Here is a 9,803-nt window from a genome sequence, read left to right on the forward strand (position 1 = left end):
CTTTGCACAAGACACAAATTTGATTGTGGGTGGCCAACAGGAAAAACCCATTTGATAGCTAAATGCACCTTGGAAAGGAATTTTTTTCCTAAACTTCTGCCCTTTAGGGTCATTGGAACTGCTACAGTTGTTGTTTCTCTTGGTGTCTTAAAAATAACAGAGCTTATGCACATTCAGTTTCAAGCTGAACTGAAATCAGAGTCAGGCACCGTGACTGTGGGAAGATGAGAAATATATATTACCTTGGCCCTTTCATGAGATTACGTGCAGGAAAAAAGGAGAGAGAAGATTGCTAGGTACAGAGCACTTAGCTTAATAGAGCATTCTTTGGTGAATGTGAACTGCCTTTATATCTGATGGCAGGGATGGGAATTATTTCAATTTTGTCTGCACCAAAACCCCCTCCCCCCAAAAAAACCACCAATCTTTCTTTGGTTGCACTTATGTTAGGGGTGGGCAGGTGTGCTCAGATAGGGGTCTGACTAGCATTGAAGAAAAGGCAATTCATCTGGTGGCTGGTATACTAGCAACGTCACTGCCAATAAATGCCTCAACAGTACATGATATTTTGTTAACAAAGCAAAGGAAACCTGGTTGTGAAATGTGCTTGACTGAGTCAGACCACTGATCTATCAAGGTTAGTCTTGGCTACTCCAACTGGCAGCAGCTCTCCAGGGTCTCAGGCAGAAGTATTTCATATTTCCCACTATTTTTTCCTTTTAACTGGAGATGCCAGAGACTGAACCTAAGACCATCTGCACAAAAAGGAGACGCTCTGCCTATGAGATGTCCATCCTTAGGAACCACATGGCAATGCTGCAATGAACCTACACATGAAGCTGCCTTATGCTGACAGACCACTGGCCCATCAAGGTCAGTATTATCTGATCTGAAGATCTGATCACATATAGAGACCTTTGATATCATATAATTTAATCGTTTAGTTGGAAATGCAAGGGATTCTACCTAGGACCCTCAACATGCAACTCATGTGCTCTATCACTGTGCAGAGGCACTGCACATAAGGTTTTATGAGCAATTCAAAGGAAGAGTGGGTGATCACTATATTAAGTGTTAATGGGGATAGTACTAAATCTTGCAGCACCACCACTTCAACCTGAAAAACGCCATTTTGATTTTGTGCCTCTTGTTTACATGTATCAAATGCAAAAGTGTTGGTTTTCATACAAGTTTCTTCATGCTAATTTTCCTGCAGCTGTTAATATTGTTGTCACTGAGTTGTTACCGACCCGTGGGGTGACATCACATCATGACGTTTTCTTGACAGACTTTTTGCAGGGTGGTTTGCCATTGCCTTTCCCAGTCATCTACACTTTACACCCAGCAAGCTGGGCACTAATTTTAGCAACCTCAGAAGGATGGAAGGCTGAGTCAACATTGAGCTGGCCAGCTAAACCCAGCTTCTCCCAGAATCAAACTTAGGTCATGAGCAGAGCTTGGACTGCAGTACTGTTGTTTACTGCTCTGTGCCATGGGACTCCTAATTGTCACTTTAGTTGCATACAAACAATGTCTCAAGAACAAACTGGGAACACTTACTCAAAACAGGGGGAAATGCTCTCCATTGGAAGTTTTGCAGTACGTTCAAAGGCTCATTGACCCATGGTGGATGGCCTTGTGGTGGAGTGGGGAAAGATACTAATCCCATCATGACATCTGGACCCAGGGACATCCTGAGTCCAAATGGACTCAGATCTGGACTCAGGGACATTTGGAGTAGACAAATCCACTGGATATAAATCTTGGCCTTAAATTCAGCTTATTATGGCAAATGCAAAATCTCCTGCAACATTTATCTTTCTTGCCATGACACCAAGGCAACATGAGATACCCTAGCCTAACTAGAAGTTGCTCACATGGTGTCCACTACTCACATGGTGTCCACTATGTCAATATCAGCCTTTGAGAAACTGGGGTAAAGTTGGCATGAGTAGGAGCTACTGCACATGTTGCTCCCACCAGTTCCCATAATGTTCATATTGGCCAGCAACACAACTGTGCCCTTCCCCACCAAACTAACAGAGCTTTGCTTGGAAATGCTCTGCTGAGAGCTGAATGTGGGGCTGTTCGCATTTCAATGCTTTTTTTATTTTTTCAGGGGAGCATATTCTAAAATGGCACCTATGGACTGATTGTCACAAATAACCTTGCCAGTTTCCCTCTGCATTATTCATCAGCAGTTGTTGTGTTCAGCAGATGACGTGACTCTAGATGCAAAATGAGGTATCGTCATCATCACGTTCCCCTTGAATTCACATGCCACATCCTTTGCACAGTCACAAGTGGTATCTCGTGACTATCACTGACTTGCTGCCATTTTGATCACCCATCCTCTTACTAATGTGATTGCCCTGTGATGACAATGGAAAACATCAGGTGGCATCTTGGGGTTTTTGATCAGGTTTCATTTGGCTGTCTTTATGATACAGTAATACCCAGTTCACACAGGAGCCCTAAGCAGAGATTTCATATGGTGAGAAGCCTGCTGGTGACTATTTTAGCTTTCAGTTCAGACACTTGTTACAGCTGCTTGTGTTCCGTCTTTTGCATACCTGCTGGAACATGCACACACAAATTGTGCATGTGTGGCAACTCCAGTGTTCACCTCTATTGATGTAATAAGGACCCAAGCATTATTGGAGGACAAATAAGCAATTAGGCAGATGGATGGTTGTGCTGAAAGAGGGCAAGAAGTGGGCTTTATGTAAGCAACAATAGCTTTTACTAGTATTCATATGTGCTATAGTCACTTAGAGGCTTCTGCTTAGGGTTACTGTTTGAACTGAAATTGTTGGACTGGCTGGACAATCTGGAGAAGGGATAATTATCTGTCCCCTCCCCTAGTCCTTTGATAGCACAACAGAAAGGAAAAGGAATAGTTCAGGTTCAACACAGTTTCTGATTTTCAATTCGTTTTACATGTAACTCTTTGCTTTAAATTGTTTTAAGCCCTGGATGCTAGTACTGGTGGGAACCTAGAAAGTGCTTTCAATAGGTAACAGCAGGGCTTTTTTTTGTAGCAGGAACTCCTTTGCATTTTAGGCCACACACCCCTGATATAGTCAATCCTCCTGGAGTTTACAGTAGGCTTTGTAAGAAGAGCCCTGTAAGCTCTTGGAGGATTGGCTACATCAGGGATGTGTGGCCTAATATGCAAAGGAGTTCCTGCTACAAAAACAGCCCTGGGTAACAGTATAAGTATACTCAATATCAGTTATGTCTATACATTCCATCAAGTTACAACCAATTTATGGTGATCCCAGCAATGGGCTTTCAGGGCAAGTGAGAAGCAGAGGTGGTTTGCCATGGCCTTCCTCTGCAAAGTCTTCCTTTGCAAGTACTCCCCCTGCTTTGCTTTTGAAGTCTGATGAGATCGGTCAGCACCATATCATTCCACATTCCTTGATATCAGTTACATATCTACTTTTTGAGCTGGATCCTAGACCTGCCTAATCCATCATCATTAGTGATGTACTCCTATGATACTGTCAGCAACATAGAGTGGCAGTTTCCAAATATTTCCTCTGAATAGAGGATTTTCAGAAACTGCTGCTGTATGTTGCTGATAAGATCATAGGAGCACATCACTGCACATGACAGATTAGGCTAGTCTAGAATCCAGCTCAAAAAGTAGATACTTAACTTGTATATTTAAAAGTTTAGTACCCCCTAACCTGTCCGGAGTCCAGTTACCCCAGGAAGAGGCAGTAGAGCAGAAGGTCTGTTCAATGGTTCATGTGATTAGACTGCATTTCTTAAAATTATATTGATATTTTTATGGAAAACAAATGAAACCAATCCAGAGATTTAAAAAATGGTTTTCCCTTCCATGTTTTCCATGACAGCTCTGGAAGTAAGACTTGAATGCTTTCCAGCCCCAGCAGGACTAGATGGGTTAACAAGACTAGCATTCTTTTTCTTTGGTTTTTGATATTTGGATTTCAAAGAAATAGATGCTTGAACTTTTCAGTGTACTTTCTTCTGAACATTTTGGGACTTACTTCAAGCTTGTTATTTCAGACAATGACCTTGGAAATCCAGAGTATACAGAAGATAACCCCAGCACAGTAGGACTCTCTTTAGTTTTGTATCATGGGTTGTGGTTGCAGTTTCAGAAAAAAGAAACACCTTGCTGGCTCAAAAGGAGGAACTTGCCATTTCTCTTTCTTCCTTATGCTGGCTTTTCATATTTTTCAGTTCATTAACTGAATATAAAGTGCCAAGAAGTTCTTCTTTGCCCCTCTTTCAGGTATCTTAACTCCAGTAGTGATGAGATCCATTTTGGGCCAGGAACCTCCTTCAATATTGACTTGGCCATCAATTAAGATCTTCATTCCAGGTTCTGTTCTTAGTCTTTGAACTTAGAGGTGGTGGGGGTTAATAGGGCTTTTTCAGTGGTGGCATCCCTTGGGTTGCCAGCCAAGTACCGGCAACTGGTTGGAGGCTTAAGAGATGGGGAAATGTGAATACTGTGGCCAGTGGCAGATTGGGTCTAAAAATATTGGTTGCCAGGAGACAAAGGGGGCCCACCCACAACTATGAGGTTATCATTTAATTTTTATAAGAAATAAATAAAATTTTCAGAAAATACATAAGTGGAAAAAAGGTACAATTAAAACTTTTGTGAAATAAATGTGTGTGTATATATATATATCTAGTAATTACAGTGTACATATATTGTACATTATACTGGCAGTATGCAGTAGATATTAAATGTAAATATTTAATATCTACTGTAAATTTTAGTTGCATTACAGTTATAATATCGGAACTTCTATTATATTTACTATCTACTAAAAAGACATTAACATTTTTAACATATTGTCTAATGTTTAAGGGGGCCCACTTCATCAGGGGCCCATTTGCCATCAGGCAAGTTGACACCCGGCCCAGTCTGCCACTGACTGAGGCTCCAATGGCTCAGTGTCACTTCTAGCATGAAACCCAGAGAGACCTCATTGCATCAGGGTGATTATTCTAAGATTCCACTATTGCTTAAGATTCTCATGAATGGAAGTCCTAACTTATCCTTGACCTAAATACTATTTATTTTCAGATGCTATTAGTACCCTTCCTCTCTTGGTGATGGCTTGCCCTTTGGGAGGGAATAGTCAAGCAGTACAAGCCTTTAAAATCCATTGCAGTCAATGTGCTTAGAAGTGTGCAACTCTACTTAGATTGTACTGAATATGGCTCAATTTCGTCTCCTTCTGCTAATGTCTAGGATGAGAGACTTTTGATCTGGCACATACAAGACAGAAGCCATATAGTGTTTGTGTATATATATCAGTCACATCATACTAATTTCTGGTGCACAGATAACATTGAAGAATGGAAACATCTATGGGAAAAATTCATGCAGACAAATGCAAAATGATATGAAAATATAGAACTGTAGGTTCAATTTGCACAAGGAGAAGCAAACCTGGAACAGAAATTGTAGGGTCAAAATAGCAGTGACAAGAAATTTGATGTCACTCTTGAAGTTGAAAAACAACACAGAATTCAATTCCTCAAGTCTAAGGTCGCTGATGGAACATGAAGTGGTACAGCTTAGAGATAAAAAGTGTTATGTTTCTATACCTTCTAGGGCCAATTGTAAATGCAAATATGTAGGAGGAGTGAACATAATGGGTTGGATCCTACCAGCTTTTCCACTGGTGCAAGGAAGAAAGGGGATGATCTTCCCCTCCTCCTGGTCAACTTTTTGTCCACATGGATCCTTCTGTCCCCAGCATAGCCTATTCAGGGCCAAAAGGGGCCCATCTCTATTGAACCCATGGAAAAACTGTTAGGGTCCAAGCCAAAGATTTCCTTTCCTGTAGAAGCAGAATGCTTTTTATCCTCACTTTCCCGCAAACTGGGTGACAGCAAACTAGCTATTGCCTTAAATAGGCCAGTGTCCTCTCTAAAATGCCCTCCCTTAAATTAATTGTAGTCTCAGTTTTCTTTGTATTCTCAGCATTTAAAAAATGGAAGTGATATTTCAGGCTTTGTGGACATATGCATATAGCAAACACTAATCAAGATAGAACCTTGGAAGAAAAGTTAATTTGTTGAATAAATTATATAAAAGAAATGAGTCTGTTAGAAATGAGAAAAAAAGAAGGATGGCATTTGTTCAGCGATTTTCTTGTTGCAAATAACTAATTTGGCTCTACTCCTACTGAATGTGGGGTGGACTTCACATAATGCCTTTGAAAAAGATAAGCTAAGAAAGGTTGGGAGTTTTAAGATATGGCTTTGATACTGCTAATACCATTGAAACCACTACCAGCTTTGACCCCTCCAACATATTTGACTTCATACAGCACAACTGGAGACTTGTTTACATTTAAGCATGTGCTTGCAATGCTTCTCTGTGCCCATTCCCCTTTATTCTCTTTTGCACTACATCCATTCACAATACTCACATGCAATAATTGTGTTACTGACATTAATCAAGTATGACACACTTATACAAATGCACATATATACAATGATCATGCAAATACTCTCAGCATTTGACCAGTGCTTCAGTATGATAGACTATTCCCTTCTGCAATGAACCCTTTCCTACACATGAACATATGAGAAGCTGCCTTATACTGAATCAGACCATTAACCCACCAAGGTCAGTATTACCTACTCAGACTGGCAGCAGCTCTCTGGGGTCTCAATTTTTAGAAGGGTTGCCAGCCTCCAGGTGAGCCTTGGCGATCTCCCACTTTTACAACTGATCTCCAGCAGGCAGAGATCAGCTTCCCTGTAGAAAATGGCTGCTTTGAGAAGGGTGGACTCTATGGCATTGTACCATTCTGAGGCCCTCCCCTCCCCAAACCCTGCTGTCTTCTGGATCTACCCTCAAAGTCTCCAGGTATTCTCCAACATGGTTTCCTGAGGTCTCTCACATCATCTACTGCCTGGTCCTTTCTAACTGGAGATGCCAAGGATTGAAGCTTGGACCTTCTAGATGCAAAGCTGTGTCGCAGCACCTCCCCACTGACAGTCTATCATGCAGACCATTATTTTTAATCTTCTGAGTAACTAGATTGTCCATAAATATTCTATAACATCACATCTGCTGAATGCCTGGCTAGGAAGGGTTCATTTTACTATTCTGGAACCTGAGCTTTTAACAGCCAATAGCTGTAGAAGTTTCAAAGACTGCAGCCTACATTAGAATGTTGTTTGTTTTACTGGTTTCATTTGATCTAGGAGAAACCCCCCATCTGTTCTACACATTTCTGTGTTCTGTGTTTTAAGGCGATGCTTCTTTTTCTCTCTCTATGATCTTTGTAAGTGCCCTTAACTATTAACTGGTTTTGTGAATAGACATACAGATGTCTGAGAACAGAAGGCAAAAAGCAAAACATTGACAAATGTAAAATCCTAAAATGAAAGGAAGTTCAGATATGAAAGTGATGTAAACGCCCCTCAGATATCTTAAGACAGCAGGAAGGGGTGGGGGAAAAGCTGGATGGCAAAATACCAGATCCTCTTTTATAAAACAAAGTGATAATAATTTATGGATTTCATGGAAGAAGAAGAAGCACCTAAGGGGCTGTTATGAATAACTGCAAGTGATTTTTTGTTTCTAAAAAAGCCAGCACAGACACTGTGCTCTTAGCTTTCCAACTGAGATGAGAGTTTAGTGGAGCCCCCTGATGACTTCCTCAGTCTTTCTGTGCAGAAGAGACCAATCCAATACCACTGATATTTACTGAACTTGCTACATCAGCTGTTGGAGGACTCAAATACATTTTGCCATTTGTGCATTTGCTGTTGACACTACCAGCTGATGCATTTATCTGTCCCCATCCCCGTTCCCCCCCCGGTCAGTCAGTTTACCAGGATTTTTTTTCTGGGGGAACACAGTAGAATGGAGTTCCAGGACCTCTTTGTGGAAACAAAATTCTCAAAAAGTATTTAAAAGATCATGAGGAGCACCCATGTGTTTCTCCATTTCCCTCTTGAGAGATCTGGCTCCTCTTTTTTCCAGAAAAAAGCCCTGAGTAACACCTTCTTTCCCAGTAAAAATGAGGAGATTAATGTTGGACATCATCATCATCATCTGCAATGCACCCGCCATCCATTGATCTTAGGAGGCCATCAATGAGTGGGATTCTCCCACTTGTTTCCCTTCATCTATTCTGAGAGAATGACTGGTCTCCCTGTAAGCTCTTTGTGACTGGAGAAGGATTCAGTCCCAGGACTCTCACTTCATGTCCAATTATCTAACCAATGCACAATGTTCAGTATTTGTCCACTAGATCTCATTCATTGGCTGCAGGACCAAGAGCTTGCCTTGCCAGGAAGAATTCTAGGTTGGATCCTACCAGCTTTTCTGTTGTACAACAAGGTGGAAAATGATAATGCTGGATTTAACCTTCTCACTGCAGCACCATTGAGTTTGGCTTTTTATCTGCATAGCTCCTAAGATATCAGATATAACCTGTTTTGGTGGGGGGACCAAAGGAGCTCCAACTCCCATTTACCTCATTAGAAAAGCTGGTAGGATTGAACCCCTGAAAGACAATGCAACAGTGAGGGGAAAGAAAATCTGCCCAATTCATTGGACAGGGGACCATCCCCATCCTACCAATGAGTTTTATTTATTTATGTAAAGCAGGGCTTTCTTTGAGCAGGAATGCACAGGAACACAGTTCCAACTGGCTTGGCATCAGGGGGTGTAGCCTTATATGCAAATAGGTTCCTGCTGGGCTTTTTCTACAAAAAAGTCCTGTGTGAAACAATGGTGATGTCAGGGGGTGTGACCTAATATGCAAATAAGTTCCTGCTGAGCTTCTACAAAAAAAAGTCCTAACAACCAGATCCTCTTTTATCTAACCCTTCCAGAAAGAGAACACAAGTTAATACCATCCATAAAAGCTACTAACAACAAGCTGCAATTTCCCCCATGGCTTTTCAACTGGGGATTCAGGGTCCCACCTGAGGTCCACAAGGAATCATTTCAGATTTCTCAGCCTTGCTGTTTTGATCTACAAATATCTCGCTGTGTGAACTGAACTCATTGTGCTTTACTTTTTTTGCCACCAGTTTCCATTTCCTGATGTGGAGCTTTCCCTGTACAAAGTAGTCATTTCCCAGTGTCATTTGTGCTTCAATAAATCAGCTAGATATGTTAGGCACACAAATGATGTATATTGTACATCTAAATACCATATAAATTGTGCATGCATACTAAATGCACACACCTCTATAAAACTGGCAGCAAAAAGCAGAGAACCAAATTGCTACAGAACTATGACCGAATGTAAGCAAGTAATAAAATGGGAACATGCCCTCTTCCCCTGTCTCCACCAAATGAATTTCTAGCTTAAGTAGAACTTTTAATTTATGTTACCATTCAAATGATCTCCCATGAGAAGCAAGAAAGCAATCTCCTTCTTCGCCAGGTCAAAACTGTCAAGAAGGTGATCTGAATGAAAAGTGTAATAAAAGAAAATCGTTGGCTACAAATCTTAGTGCAACCAACAACGTGGGAAAATAAACACGTCTGTTAAAAAATTACCCAGATTTCCTCTGTTGGCTTAAACGGTTATCAAGAGGCATCTGAAACAAGGTGAAATTTGTCATTTCTCTGGACTATGACCAAGAAGAACTAATTAGTAAGAGAAGTTTTCCCCCACAGGCTTCAGAATTAGTCTTTAGGTCAGAATAGATGCTAATGGGAGAATATGGTTATTAAGTTTAAATCTTCCTTTCCAGATAAGTGTTGTTTTTTTAAGGGTCACTGAATAGAACATTATTATGCAGCCACTTCCAAGCTTTTTTCTGAT

This window comes from Heteronotia binoei, chromosome 11 (assembly GCF_032191835.1).
Source record: "Heteronotia binoei isolate CCM8104 ecotype False Entrance Well chromosome 11, APGP_CSIRO_Hbin_v1, whole genome shotgun sequence".
Lineage (NCBI taxonomy): Eukaryota > Metazoa > Chordata > Lepidosauria > Squamata > Gekkonidae > Heteronotia > Heteronotia binoei.